Source organism: Taudactylus pleione, unplaced genomic scaffold (genome assembly GCF_031769625.1).
Source record: "Taudactylus pleione unplaced genomic scaffold, aTauple2 ptg000699l, whole genome shotgun sequence".
NCBI classification, from domain to species: Eukaryota; Metazoa; Chordata; class Amphibia; order Anura; family Myobatrachidae; genus Taudactylus; species Taudactylus pleione.
This window is the reverse complement of record NW_028285101.1, coordinates 1,290,001-1,305,188: the sequence shown is the minus strand read 5'-3', so window position 1 is coordinate 1,305,188 and position 15,188 is coordinate 1,290,001. Positions and strand designations below refer to the sequence as shown.

The 15,188-nt window shown below is 41.1% G+C and overlaps 1 protein-coding gene across 9 annotated transcripts in view; it reads right to left on the bottom strand.

The window, feature by feature from the left end:
- ZMIZ1 (zinc finger MIZ-type containing 1) overlaps nt 1–15,188 on the bottom strand; it is a 331,397-nt gene that overhangs the window by 267,813 nt on the left and 48,396 nt on the right. Inside the window, exon 1 of one of the 9 annotated variants that reach the window (XM_088456358.1) lies at nt 6,773–6,848. The exons of 7 other annotated variants lie outside the window; for them this stretch is intronic. The gene's annotated coding sequence lies outside the window, so the exon portion shown is untranslated. Of the gene's footprint in view, nt 1–6,559; nt 6,621–6,772; nt 6,849–15,188 lie in introns of those variants that run through there. One more of the 9 variants, XM_088456357.1, reaches the window with a different exon arrangement.

Sequence of the window (15,188 nt, the reverse complement as noted above, 5' to 3'; positions counted from 1 at the left end):
TGATCAGGAGGCACACGCACTGCCGATGTCGGATGCAGTCAAGCTTTTTTCTTCTGCGCAATCGTCTACGTCACACTGCGCATTTATCCCCATTGTGTTGCAAATTGTGACAGAAGTGTACTGAGAATGTAGTGGGCATTCCTGGGCGATGACAAGGAGGTGGCTTAGCGCACTCATAGAGATGGTCTGTCTTATGCACATGTCAGTTAAAGTGGTTGCATGAATAGATGCTTAACTGCTCACATAGGAGGCCATACACAGATGGAGAAACTGCATCTGCCTTAGGACTAGTGCGAGTTTCGATGGTGCGACCGAAAGGTACATCTAAGGATCGGGATTACTGCATCTACGGATGCTGACAGTAGGCGTCTCAGTCCTTGCACATACGGGCGTGCGGATGTACACCAGGGAAGGACTTAGTATATAGTCATAGATGGGCGGCCGTCAATAGAGGCGGACATAGACAGGGCCCATGGTGTGAAACCATTGATTACATAGGTGGCCAGGGGGATTTCAATGAAGGACAATTAAGGCCCCCACACACGGAGCGGTTTTGAACGATAATGCCGCTATATTGTTCCGTGTGTGGGCATGATATCGTCTGCTGTTCGCTCCCGTGGGATTCGTCCGTCGCTCCTCCAGAACTTTCTGCTTTTCCAAATGATCTGGGGGATCGATGAACGATCCCATGCAGCGCTGTTCGTGTGGGGGAGAGGGGTACGGGCGGTCAACCAGCGGATCACTCTGTGTGTAGGGACCGCCTGATATGTTGGCCGTCGGATCGGCCGTTGCATTGCAAGGTGCATATCGCGCAGTGTATGGGGCCCTTTACACTTGCATTATCTAAAAGACACTGCAGTGTGACTGATTCTCCCTCCCACAGGCAGAAGCAGATGTGGGTAGGTGGTCACTACAATCAATAGGTCCAATGCCAGTCTTGTCAGCATGCTTTTGTAACTGGTGTTTTTTTGGTTTTTGTTTTTTTTAAAACCCCTCCATTTGGTAACCAGCCTAAGAGAGGCCATGAGAGGCTGACTAGTGTCCTTCTATGGTATGAATAATTGACAAATTAATTTGTTAAGGAAAATCTCTTCCCTCAAAGTCAGAACTTTTACTCATAAGTGTTCAACTATGATAACCACTCAAAACATTTACAGTACATATATAATTTTCAATTTAGGGTTCCTAATCACTACTTTTCATTGACTAAATATGTATATTTTAAAATTAGTTGCAATTAAACAAAAAAAAAAAAAAAAAACACTACAAAATATTAGCAAAACAGCACAACTGCAAAATAATGTGAGAAGGTGGTCTCAAAAGTGGTACGAGTCAGGGGGCTGCATATGGTTCAAAAACATCAGTTTCACATGTCATGCATGTGTTACATCACAGTGGGCAAGGCAATATGTAAGGGCAGAGTAAAGATGAGAAACATTTTCAAAGCTATTCAACAAAATATTTGTTTTGTTCCACAGTTGACAGCAAAATAAATAAATTGAATAAAGACACCACATGATTAGACCTTAAGCATGCATTTCAGAGTTCCCCTACAATTTCTCTGTTAAGACTAAGCAATTACCATAACATTGCTCTGTGTAGTATAATAAAATCAACACAAGTTAAAATAAAAGTAATTAAATAATGGTCAGCATAGGACCAGTTCCTCTAGGGTCCTGCACAAATAAAATAAAAAAACAGCAGCTACCAAACAGACAGCTGGGGTCTCTTCCTGGCCTTCCTCTATGCACTGTAGGGGACGGTACATAAGATTGGGATATATTTTTTTCATTTATATTTATTGAAGTTTTTAGTTGTTTATTCCATTAAAGTTTTTTTGAAAATTGTATGAGTTTTTTATACTTATACATCTTGTGTAATGAAATGAAGACCCCTTGCCCATTATACTGTATTAATAAAGTTGTTACACCAGGGCAGGGGTCCCAATCTGGTTATCACTTTGGCCCCTACAATAGTTTCTCAGTGCAGATTGGTAACCTCTGTAGTATGTAGACTGCGTATGTGTGGGACTGACAGCCACATTATTTTTTATATTCCGAACTATGTATGAGCAAGCCTAAAAGGCCTCATAAGCGCATTATCCAAGTATCAAGAGCCGCAACAGCATAACACCATTCTAAGATGGGTATTGTGGCGTTTAAAAGGAAACTAAAGGACCCCATACACGGTGCAGCCGATCCGATGGATTGGTACTATATCGCTGCACACCTCCAGATCTTACTGCATGGTCACTTGATCTAGGGATACGATGTACGATCCCATGCAGCGCTATGCAGGTGGGGGAAAGCGGTGTTGGCATATCGGGCGGCGGATCGCTCAGTGTGTGGGGACCGCCCGATATGTCGGCCATCGGATCAGTCGTCTCGTCGCAAGGTGCATATCACACCGTATATGGGTAGCTTTAATGTTAGGCTCTGCTAGGGAAATCTCTGGTGCCTCCTGTTACATTTTATGTAACTGCCGAAAAAAGGGGTTATCTCCTCTTAACATATCTAACCCTGAGTCATCCTCTGAAAAAAAATACATGTCTCACGAAAAGATGATTGAGTTCCCTCAAAGCCTAGTAATGCTAAAAATGCATCGGCTATTTACACGGAAAGATACCAATTTATCATTATTCTATATTCTGCACCACTGTATATATGATGCCGCAGGTTCAGAAAAGCAATGCTCATGTACCACAATATCCTTTTTATTTATTTTCTTTCATTTTGTGGATTTCTAAAATAAGAGCCCTACGATTAGGACTTAACTTCCATTTTCAATTTAATTTAACATGTGTCCATTTGTACTCAAACAGATTAAAGTGATGCCTTGTTGTAAACACTCAACCACTGGCAACTGTAATGAGTTTTGCAAGGATCCTTGGCAATGAACAACAGCAATTTTCATTTGTACTTTTAGATATATAGCGGCAGAGTCACCTTTCAGATGAGCCAGACTGGGCCTAGAAGATGAAAATTGTCATGATGAACAAGGCGGCCACTAACAGGGATATCAATCTACAAAACAATGTTTGCTGAAAGACGACTGGCGTGTGACCTGCTTAATTTATTGCCACTTAAGATGGGTACACACCTGGCCTACAGGTCGGCCGCCTACCTAATAATTGGTAAGTGCATACACACTTGCCAATTATCCACCTAATGTGTGTGGCCGGCAGAGCCATATGAATATTCCTGCCAACTTGTGACGTCATATTCAATGGCTGCTCCAGCCGACATCGGCCTTACAGACAGCCAAACTAAACGAAATTATAGATCTGCTAGATATATCGGCATCGGCTGTGCTGCAGGGCTGATCAGATAGGTTTGTGAATGTCGTCGTTCACAGGCATATGTGACGTGCTCACTCGCCGATGCACCATTGATATATATATCGTTTGACGCTTGAACCAAGCATCGGGATGCCGCTGTCGGCATTTTGACAGAAGGCATCCCGATTGCCGATATTTCATACTGATTCCATCGGTCAGGTGTTTAGCCAGCACTAGTGTGGGCCAGTAACTCCCACCCTGCACCAAGAAAGTACATGCTTACTAAAAAGTGTGGTGTGCAGATATTTATAATTGCCTGTAAGTTCAGGTGTTACTGAAACACATCCCAACAAAATAACTAGCACAGCAGTGATTAATAGCTATAATAGGAAGATTGAACATTACTAGTGCTATAGTGTTCAAACTATATATATAGTTTCTATATGTGCCTCCCACTTTTTAAGGGGCCAAAAGTAATGGGACTATCAACTCAAAAGCTATTTCATGGACAGGTGTGGGCTATTCCCTCGTTATTTCATTATCAATTAAGCAGGTAAAAGGTCTGGAGTTGATTCTAGGTGTGATATTTGCATTTGGAATCAGTTGCTGTCGACTCTCAATATGAGATCCAAAGAGCTGTCACTATCAGTGATGCAAGCCATCATTAGGCTGAAAAATCAAAACAAACCCATCAGAGATAGCAAAAACATTAGGTGTGGCCAAATCAACTGTTTGGAACATTCTTACAAAGAAAGAACGCACCGGAGAGCTCAGTAACACCAAAAGACGCGGAAGACCACGGAAAACAACTGTGGTGAATGACAGAAGAATTATTTCCCTGGTGAAGAAAAACCCCTTCACAACAGTTGGCCAAATCAAGAACACTCTCCAGGAGGTAGGTGTATATGTGTCAAAGTCAACAATCAAGAGAAGACATCACAAGAGTGAATATAGAGTGTTCGCCACAAGATGTAAACCATTGGTGAGCAACAAAAACAGGAAGACCAGATTAGAGTTTGCCAAACATCTAAAAAAGCCATTATAGCTCTGGAACAACATCCTATGGACAGATGAGACAAAAATAAACTTGTACCAGAGTGATGGGAAGAGAAGAGTATGGAGAAGGAAAGGAACTGCTCATGATCCAAAACATACCACCTCATCAGTGAAGCATGGTGGTGGTAGTGTCATGGCGTGAGCATGTATGGCTGCCAATGGAACTGGTTCCCTTGTATTTATTGATGATGTGACTGCTGACAAAAGCAGCAGAATGAATTCTGAAGTATTTCGGGCAATATTATATGCTCATATTCAGTCAAATGCGTCAGAACTCATTGGACGGCGCTTCACAGTGCAGATGGACAATGACCCGAAGCATACTGCAAAAGCAACCAAAGAGTTTTTTAAGGCTAAAAAGTGGAATGTTATGCAATGGCCAAGTCAATCCCCTGACCTGAATCCGATTGAGCATGCATTTCACTTGATGAAGACAAAACTGAAGGGAAAATGCCCCAAGAACAAGCAGGAACTGAAGACATTTGCAGTAGAGGCCTGGCAGAGCATCACCAGGGATGAACCCCAGCGTCTGGTGATGTCTATGCGTTCCAGACTTCAGGCTGTAATTGCCTGCAAAGGATTTGCAACAAAGTATTAAAAAGTGAAAGTTAGATTTAGGATTGTTTAGTTTGTCCCATTACTTTTGGCCCCTTAAAAAGTGGGAGGCACATATAGAAACCATTGTAATTCCTACACCGTTCACCTGATTTGTATGTAATTACCCTCAAATTAAATCTGAAAGTCTGCAGTTAAAACACATCTTGTTTGTTTAATTTCAAAATCATTGTGGTTGTGAATAGAGGCCAAAATATGAAAATTCTGTCAATGTCCCAATATTTATGCACCTGACTGTGTGTATAATAAATAAAAAAAAAAATATTATATATATATATATATATATATATATATATATATATATACATATATACACACATACACACCCACCTGTATACACGCTGACATTTTAACTAATGTATTGTACATATAGATAACAGAAAACTGGTCACGGATGCAACATAAGCTACAGTGTTTCATTTGTAATCTATTTACTTTGCATAGGGAGGCCAGCGCTACATTCAACATGCTATAACACTCACGTACAAGGTATTAAAAGAATCTGCCTATTTACAAACGGATCATGATGTGCAATTTACGAAAATACTGAGAAAAAAAAAATCATTAACTCGGTCACCAAATTCCGAGCTCATGAATAAATCGATATTTGCACAGCCTCGTCCATGCCCCTAATACCTTGACAAAACATTTGTGAAAAGGAAAGCTCCTTTCTGGATGTCAGTATTTATTCAACACATCTCAATGACAGGATTTAAACACTGCAGCATGTGATCACAATTAACATGTTTAAAAAAAAACAAACAAACAAACATCATTATCTACTGCGCAATATATAGATATCTCGAGGCTTTCCTGACATGCCAGGTACAAACGTAGTATATGTACATGCTGCTGGCATTGCACTGAATTACAATAAAAGACAATAATGTATTTTTAAAACACACTCATCCCAATGAAAAAGCTTGGAAGGGATATGGCCAAATTAGATTTTTGTTGACAGAATCTTCAAACCAGAAATCATTAGATGGTACTACGAGCCCCAGGTTAACCGTCTCATTTTGTGCTGCAAAGTAATTAAGGTGCCACCATTAATCTAGCAGATTACACAAGTAGCTGATCACTGAGGGGATGCATTGTGTCCATTTATCACAGGACACAAATCAGAAGTACAGTTGGTCTTACAAACAGCTAGACGCATAATCGGAGAGCACATTTCTATCACCTCATTACTACGTACATGTAAGCATGCTGAGCGTTCACGCTTATATTGCGCAAATAGTACGTATTTGTAACTCTGCATCTGCCTATATACACTCATTATCGCATGATCAGGACGAACCATGTTTACAAACCAACATAGGGAAATGAATGATGGCACTCAGGAGAGGGGTGACCAAAATGGGAACCACTTTGCTTCAATGTCCCTGAACTCTGTACCTAAGCTGTCTTTTTATTTAATGCAGTCTTATTATAGATCTAGAAGACCTGGTTACTAGTCTCACACAGATAATCCATTTTTTCTTCTATCCTGTATTTCATTGTACCATGCTTTGTGTGCACTTTGTACAGTTGTGTAAATCTGAGTCAGATTCCCAGCAGGAGCGAATACAATGTGACAGCCAAACACATCACTACAAAAAACAAACAAACCTAGAACATAACACCCAAAGTCTCCAAAATGAGGGTTTTCCACAACCAAGTGCTGCTTATACAAGGAAACCCAGGCCTCAGACATTCCACAATGGGATGTCACTGCAATGATCAATAGAGGTAGTAGTAATAGGTAACGTAACACAGGAACCAGTGGATATTCTGCACCCGGTAGTCACTCTGGATCCGATTTGGCACAAATGATATGCATACCCTGTCTTAAATCAGATCAGGTTCATAAAGTATCCCCTATTCATTGTGTCAGAGTACTGGTGAACGCTATATTAGAGTCCTTCCAACAGCATAAGGGTTAAGTGCAAGGTCCTACTGTAATGATTAAACATAGAGCCTGTGAGCAGTGCAAGGTCCATCTTAGTGCAGCAGCAATCTTCTATTGCACCTTCCCCCTTCACCGCCTCCCAGCCCTCTAGATGCTGGCAAGGAGTCTGTAGCCATGCACGCAATGCTGCTGGTGAGCACGCTATGAGCCTTTGTCAAGGGGGAGGGATACAGTCCTCAGGCTCAGGGATAGCCAGGAGGAGAAGGGTTTTTTTGTTTAGTATTTTTTTTTATTATTAAAGGGGGTTGTGGCAAGAACCAGCTGCTACCCTCTGCCTATACTAAACTGCTGTCAGTGTTTCTGATTTAACCCGTTCTACAGTAGGAAGGAGGGGGGCGACCTGACACAGGATGTACACATGTGATGATAAATAAATATGCTTGCATGTTGACACTTCCCTTTATGTATCTCTTCCCAACAATCAACAAAAACATGCATCTGTACTGATACCCTAGTGTGTCCCTTCTCCGAGCCCTGTACTGGAAATGAGAGGATTAGATGCAGAAAGATTAAACTCTCAATAAAATGAACATGTAAGAAAAACACTGTATATCATGCAGACCTACAGCAGATCCAGACACATCTGTTTCTGCATTATCAGGATTAGCAGCACTCTTGAATCCTGCACATAGACCTACAGTAACAGTTTGTCTTACAAAACCTCAAAGCTTTGAGGATGAGGATTTCAGTGCCTCATTTATGATGTGAGGGCGGGAAATAAAATATATATATAAAACAATACTAATCCTATATTTTGTGTTAATATGGAGCCATCATTTGCAATGTGCCTTATGTTAATCATATACATGGGATGATGTCTGCAGATAACCATACCATGCATATAACAGATAAAACAGCAATTAAAAAAATAATGAAAACCGCCACAATTTAAAATCTAAAAACTGTACAAATAATAATAAAAACTGAACCTTCCAACACATACAGCGCTGGACAGAATAATATATAGGCTTCGGCACATGCAGGTCCATGCCATACGCAGGGCACAAATCTTAATAGAATGAAACGAGGAGGTGTTCTCTTGTTTCTTTGCCACCTCAGTACAATAAACCGATGGCTTGTTTCCTATAGCTGTAACCGGAAAAGATTGTCACTATACACTACACAACCAAAATGGGATGGTTTTATTATTTGAAGCGGCTGCACTGTAGTCATATAATGACAGCTGTCTCAATAGTTTTCTGCTGCCCAGATCAAGTCTCCATTACTCTGTGTCCTGCCCATGTAAAGAAAGAATAGATTGAAAGCTCATCAGAGTAGTGAAGCTTTCAATGTGCAATACAGAGTATGTATATATCCCTGCCTCCCCCCAAGCTCCTGGCAAATAGGCTCTCCCCCCCTGTAAAGGGAAAAAACAGCTGATGCTAATCACAGACGTATTCTTCCACACAGCTCTCCTCCCCCATCACCTTTACATTTCCCCACCTTCCCTGGGGGGAAAGCCATTCTGTTCCCACTTCCACAGTCTTCAGACTTCTTCCTTCCAGCTCTCATCTCTGAGCACACAATTTACAGCCATGTAAACCACCACACACACTTCCAGACAATGCTCTAGGTCACCCAGCACTGGAAATGTTCATGGTCTCCAGTCAGCCAGTAAAGCTTTTGGACCTACAGCTCCAGCTCAGATTCAGACATTGATTCTAAAAGCAGGAATGCATATATAGGCCATATACCCACAGGTACTTGAAATGCAGGTAATGAAAGTAGAAATCACACCATGTTCATTCATGCGCTAAATATGGGTTTAGGGATGTACATTTTCAATGGGGTGGACGCACTGGAACGGGATAAGGGACAACACTGTAACCCTTTAGCATTGGGGCACAGACTGATATGAATTATAAATTATTATTTGTAATAAGTCCTGACCAAGGTGCGGGAATTAATGGGTGCCGAGTGTTACAATTCAATTGTGTTCAGGCACCCATTAATTATTGCGCTTATCGCACCCAATCAGACTGGGTTTAGCTGTTTCACAAAGTCCAGGTTAGGACGCCCAAACTCCCATGTGGGTGCCCAAAACCAGGACTGATCGCACATTTCTACTCACCTCCTCAGGAGGGGGTGAACAGAAATGCCGGCGTCGGTGGGTGGTCGCGCCATACTGAAGCAACATTTGAAATGCTCCATCGTGGTCAGACACCGACACTGACAGCTGCCAACAAAACATTTGAATCACCCCTATCTATTTGGAGTTTGTATGTTCTCTCCATGTTTTAATGGGTTTCCTCCCACACTCCAAAAACATACTGGGAGTTTAATTTTCTTCTGACAGGCAAAAAAAAAAAAATATCCCTAGTATGCGTGCGCCATTTTAGAGTGTGAGCTCCACTGGGGCAGGGACTGATGTGAATGACAAGTATTCGCTGTAAAGAGCTGCTATGAACTGTTAATAAATGAATTATATATCAATTTTTGCAGCGGAAATTAATGCGACTGTTGACATATTTTTAATCATTTTAAAAGGCAAAACCAAGCTGGTTATTTTGTCTTTAAAATGATTGCCGCTTTAAAAATACGGAACACTCGCATGAATTCCCACAGAGGCGCCAGCTCACAATTTATCAAACTTTCTAAAGAGAACAAGTGGAGAAGTAGCAACCATTCAGCTTCTACCGATCATTTTATAAAATGTACTTGATAAAAGTAAAAGCTGAATGGTTGCTATGATAACCTTCTCCACCTGTCCATTTCTCCACTCTCTAGATGCTTTGATACCTCTCCCCCTAAAACTTCTTGACTGAGAGCATGGGAACTGCAACAGGTATGATAGCCATGTCCACATGGAGATATGTACAACAGAACTGCAGTGATATACAGTATAGTAATCACCTGATAGTGTGGAGACCAGCAGAGAATCCAGAGAAAACCTAAGTGTCTACATGAGGAAGGCATGTAAGGGGTGTCAAAGGCCACAAAGCAGGCCTCAGCAACATGGCGCCATGTGTGGGCACCCTTTGTACAGTGCAAACATGTTTGTATTTGAACAGAACAATCTAGCCATCACATGTGAGACACAGATACCATGTTCATTACTAGTTGTAAGCTTTGAAGACATAAAATGGACTGAAGCCTCCCAGTCACTACCATCTGACAAACCTCTGGTCCTGACATACTGGCTTCATTTATGTAACAGGGAGTCAAATAGACAGGAGATCTAGTAAGGAAATGAGAGGAGTCAGATCTCACAGATAAAGAGCAGTGTAGTATTTCCAGCACAGATCTCACAAGCAAGACAGGGACAACTTTTAGCCATAGGTAACTGATACAAAACAGATACTGTGCCAAAGCTTGCCCTCGGTTCCTGAAGCACAGGAAAATCCAGACCAAAAAAATATCATAGAAAAGGTTAAAGTGGTTACACATCTTGCATTAAATATCAGATAGACTGAGGTTCTGGCTTTCTTGCACTTCATTTTAGCCAGCTGACATATTGGAAGTGTCACTTGCACAAATCATAGGCACACACAGCTCGCTCCTCTATTACACTCTCATAACCAGTGTCTGGAATAGTGTTTTGTTTGTTTATTTCATGAACAGCGATGCCACTTTTTCTCCCAGCCTCCTCCTGCTGCTAGAATCTCTTTATTCCTCTCCCCGCCAGAGCCCTGACCATGGTTTTGCACACTGTGCGTTACACAGCTCACTGGAAATGCCTAATGAGAATCTGATCTGGCGTCCAAAACATTCCCTCTCCCTCATGGGCAGCTGCCTAAGTAGCATACTCGCTGCTGCCATAATCTGCTTGGTCAATTCTCTAAGGAAACATGCAGGAGAAGGACAGAGAGAGGGGGAAAAACATGAGAGACAGGAGTGAAGACAGAGTCTGTCCTACTCTCTGCAACTGGTACTATAAACAAGTGAGAGAATGGGGGCAGATTGCAGGTTCGGTGTTACTGGGAAGATGGGACAATGACACCAAACACAGGTGGCAATTCAACTCAGTGGGAGTTGAGTAGCGTTGGGAAGTTGGTCCCAGAGGTATTCAATTCAGCGCACTGTTAGGTCGCAGCCGACACTTTAGCCGGAGAATGGCGGTTCTTGCGACTAAACACCAATGTTAATCGCGAGAACTGGCATTCTCCGACTTAACTTGTAATAGTTGAACTAAACAGCACGCTGAATTTAATTGCTCTGGAACCAACTTCCCAGCGCTGTTTAACTCCCGCTAAATTAAATCGCCCCCGCAGATAGCCAATGTAACATTAGTACATAAGAGAAAGAGGGTTTTCCAAGTGACATAGGGGTCTATTTACTAAGCAGTGTTAAGAGAGAGAGTGAAAAGTGATAAGAAAGTGATAAGGTGCCAGCCAATCAGCTCCCACTTGTCATTTTTCAAACACAGCCTGTGAGATGGTAGTTGGGAGCCGATTTCCTGGCACCTTATCACAGACTTATCACTTTTCACTCTGTCTCATAACACTGCTTAGTAAATAGACCCCTTAGAACTTCAGGCATCCATGTGACATCTAGCTGAAGCCACCTCATGCTTCCCTTTAGATATAGCGTACTACAAAGTTAAATTAAATGCAAAACACTTAAGTTAGCATGCAGCATCCATAACCTCATTGAAACCACATTTTTTCATTAGGCCTTTTGACTTCGTAACACCTTAGCTCTAGTGTTGCTTTCTAGCAGGTTTTAACAGATTCAAGTCTAAAAGCAAATATGAAACCTGAAAAGGGACGCCGCTAAGAGGTTTGGGTTGGCATGACGCAACAAGTTGGATCTATTTGCAGTACAATTGTGAGGTTTGAGAGCCTAGAATAGACTTTGGAAATGTTTATGGAAAATGCAGCACTACTGGAATCTGCTATACATTTTGTTACCAAGGTGGAAAATTCTTCACATCTTGAAAATAAATTGGTTTTATATAGCAGTATTGCAGGCTATATGCTAGTATTAGAGAACATACCAAAGAAACACAAGCATAAACAGCAAGAGCCCAGCCAAGATTTACAGCATAGGTTTCTAACAAGCTCTGTATATTCATTACATCAGACATCTGCTTGTCAAACACTTCCTATATGAATACCATTGAACCGATTTCCAAACCATCTAAATAGAACAGCAATAACCATAATTATAGATATCTGTCTAGCTTTTAACAAAAAAGCACCTAATTAAATCCTTACTTCTTCCACTTTAAATGACTGGTAGCCACAACGCAATAAGGGATAGTGACTTTTGTCCTAAAAGCAGGAATACCCTATAATCTTGGTAGGATACCATCATTATTAAGGGTTCAGACATCCAATGCTGTGCTTTGTTCAACCCAAGACGGCATGTCCTACTGCAGAGAGCGTATTCAGCTATGGGGTCAGTGCATGGCAAACAAACAAAAAAAACTTAAACACACAGGGCGGGGGAGGGGGGCATTAGCCTGAACACACAGAAGATCGGTATTTCAAACCCTGTAGATTTGAGAGTGCTAGGAACCAGATTGTACTGGGGCTTCCTCTATAGAGTCACACACTTCCTCCAGCAGTGTGCATGCAAGTTTTCTCCTGCTACCGGGCAAGCAGAGCAAATCTTTACATCCACATAAATATGTCAGCCCTGAGCCCAAAACAGTGCCATTTTCTGGATTCAAAAAAATTAAATAAAATAATCCAGACCCAAAAATTGTTCGTTGTATAATTTCTCCTAAAACTACTGTACATACCCCAGTTCATCCTAACCATCCATTCTAGAGGCAAACAAAAACAAACCTTGGAAAGTATTTATTAAGATCCAGTCTTTGAAGATGTCTTTTCTCACAGGCCAATAATAATGATGTTCTCTAATAACAGTCCTTTGCCATCCATTTCTAGATTGCAGAGTTTACGCTTAACTCTAGAGATAGGCCAAACTAGAACATTAATAGTAAGTGACGTAGACATTCAAAATAATTCAACTACCGTTGAAAAATAGTTTAATTCACACAAACACTAGTTGGATTTACTTTAAATCACCAAATGTATATATATTTTTTTTTTTTAAAGCGCTAGATTTTGTGAATCAGATCATCCTTTCATTGCACTTAGTAGTGTTCAACACCATATTACAACACTGTATATTTTGCAGGCTATACAAAATGTAAAAATGGATGAGATTGTGTCGATCTGGACTGCATGGTAAATATGTAGGCATATGCATGTAGACCTTCCCACTACTGGGTGACAGAGACAGATGGTCACCTTCTTTCATATTACAGAAACAGAGGAGACCCCTTGGGTCTCTCTCTCCCATTTGCAGAGTGACAGAGACAGATGGAAGCTTGGTCCGCTGTTGGGTGACTCTCAGAACAGAGCAATATCCTTCTAGACCAGGCCATCAGCCACTGACATTGTATAAAAACAAATCTTTCTGTGAACGGATGCCAATTTCCACTGCCACAGACATTGTGCTAACACACCGGTAATTTTTATATGTTCTAAAATGCGAGAATTCAATTCACAGATTATCAGGTTTTATTCTTGCCCAGCAGGTTAGAAAAGTGTTAAAGGGAATGCTGTTAACAAATTACATTTTTGACAGCAGAACATTTGTAATGCTTCTAAAGTGCACGCTTTCCATGTAGCTGCTAATTAACCTGTGGATTGCTGGAAAAGCAATTTCCATATTGTTCTTCATGAGTCTCACAACAAAATAAAGGGTGAATAAATGATTTGCAATGGGGCTTCCTTACGACCATTCTGTGCTAAATTATATATTGAATGGTCAAAAAAAAAATTCCTTAACAGAAATATTGTCTTTTCTTTCATTAATTGCATCTAAACACAAACATTGCTAAACTGTCATAAATTATATCTTCCAAACACTTGCATACAGTCTTCCCCATACCAGGGGAATGCATGCTTCACATTCACAATAAACACAATGGTCACCACTGTCTAGGTCTAGGATAGCTGCAACATTTTATTAATATTACTTTGTAATTGCTATACGTGTGCTTAAGACGACAACAACTTGTGAGTAAAGACAACAACAGCCCACACTTACCTACTCTCCTGTAAGTTGTGGGAGGCTCCCGAAACTTCAAATGGGTCATACTTACCCATTTGATAGTTTAAAAACTGTGCATCCAACGCTAGGGGGATGGAGGAGGCATTTAAGCGCAGTCAAAATATAGTAAGGCGAGTTTCCGTAAAATGTGTCCCATGCGCAAAAAAATACCTTATTGGTGACTGATGATTTGCATGTGCTTGACCCCTGGTTCCAAATACAATCGGAGGATAATGATCGACGCTTCCGATTGGCTGATTCCCTCCAATCTATGCTAAGTCTATAATAAGGTTTGTGCTGCAAACGATTCAAATTATTACAGTGATATTAGAAAATGGGTCCACAGTAACACATCATGTTTACATTCTAGATTTTAAAAGGGGAAGGCAACAGATATGTGTATTAATATGATCATCACAAAAACTCAGCCTTTGTCCAATTTCCCTTTAGGTCTACAAGGTAACTGTGACTTTATTAGCGATTAATAACACTGCCCGGACACGTGGTATATTGTTTATGAATGGTGGACTGTATTTTTAGCATTTATTATTACCACCATGAAGCCACACCTCCTGGCGTAAACCAGACCCACATACTACTGTTCATTTCAGTAAAGCAAGCACATATGCTCCCCTTGCCAAGCTCATCTAACGCATACGTGCCAACTCTCCCTCATTGTCAGGGAGACTCCCTGAAATAGTAGCAATCTCCCTGTCTCCCTGAAGAGTCTAGTAATCTCCCTGATTGCACCTCACCCCCATTATGAAGCTGTTCTATATATAAAAAACAAACAAAACAGATATATACATTCAGATGGGATCATTAGTATAATTTCCCTGCATTGGGTATAAGGCACAATGATCTCTATGGCTACATACATTTTCTGAAAAGTATCAGAGTGTTTTCATCAACAAGTAGATCCTACTAACTGCTTTTGGTCTGGTTTACATTTGGATGTAAGTCAATTTTATGACACACCCCTCAGATGTAACAGTACACGCCCACTGTAACGCATGCCCTTTCACAATCTCCCTGAAATGCTTTTTCAAAAGTAGGCAAGTATGCTCTAACGTATATGGCCAGCTATGCAAGCTAAACAATATGCATCTTTCCCGGGAAGCATTTTGCACTTGCTTTTTAGGCATAAATTCTGTCCACCTCTACATGAGCCCATGACAGCGGCATTCCTAGTTACTTACTCCTTTTCACTAGCCCTATCCTTGCTTTTAGTGGAGCCCCAGCAACTGAATGCGCCTTCTCGCTTTTGTATACAGTACCAGC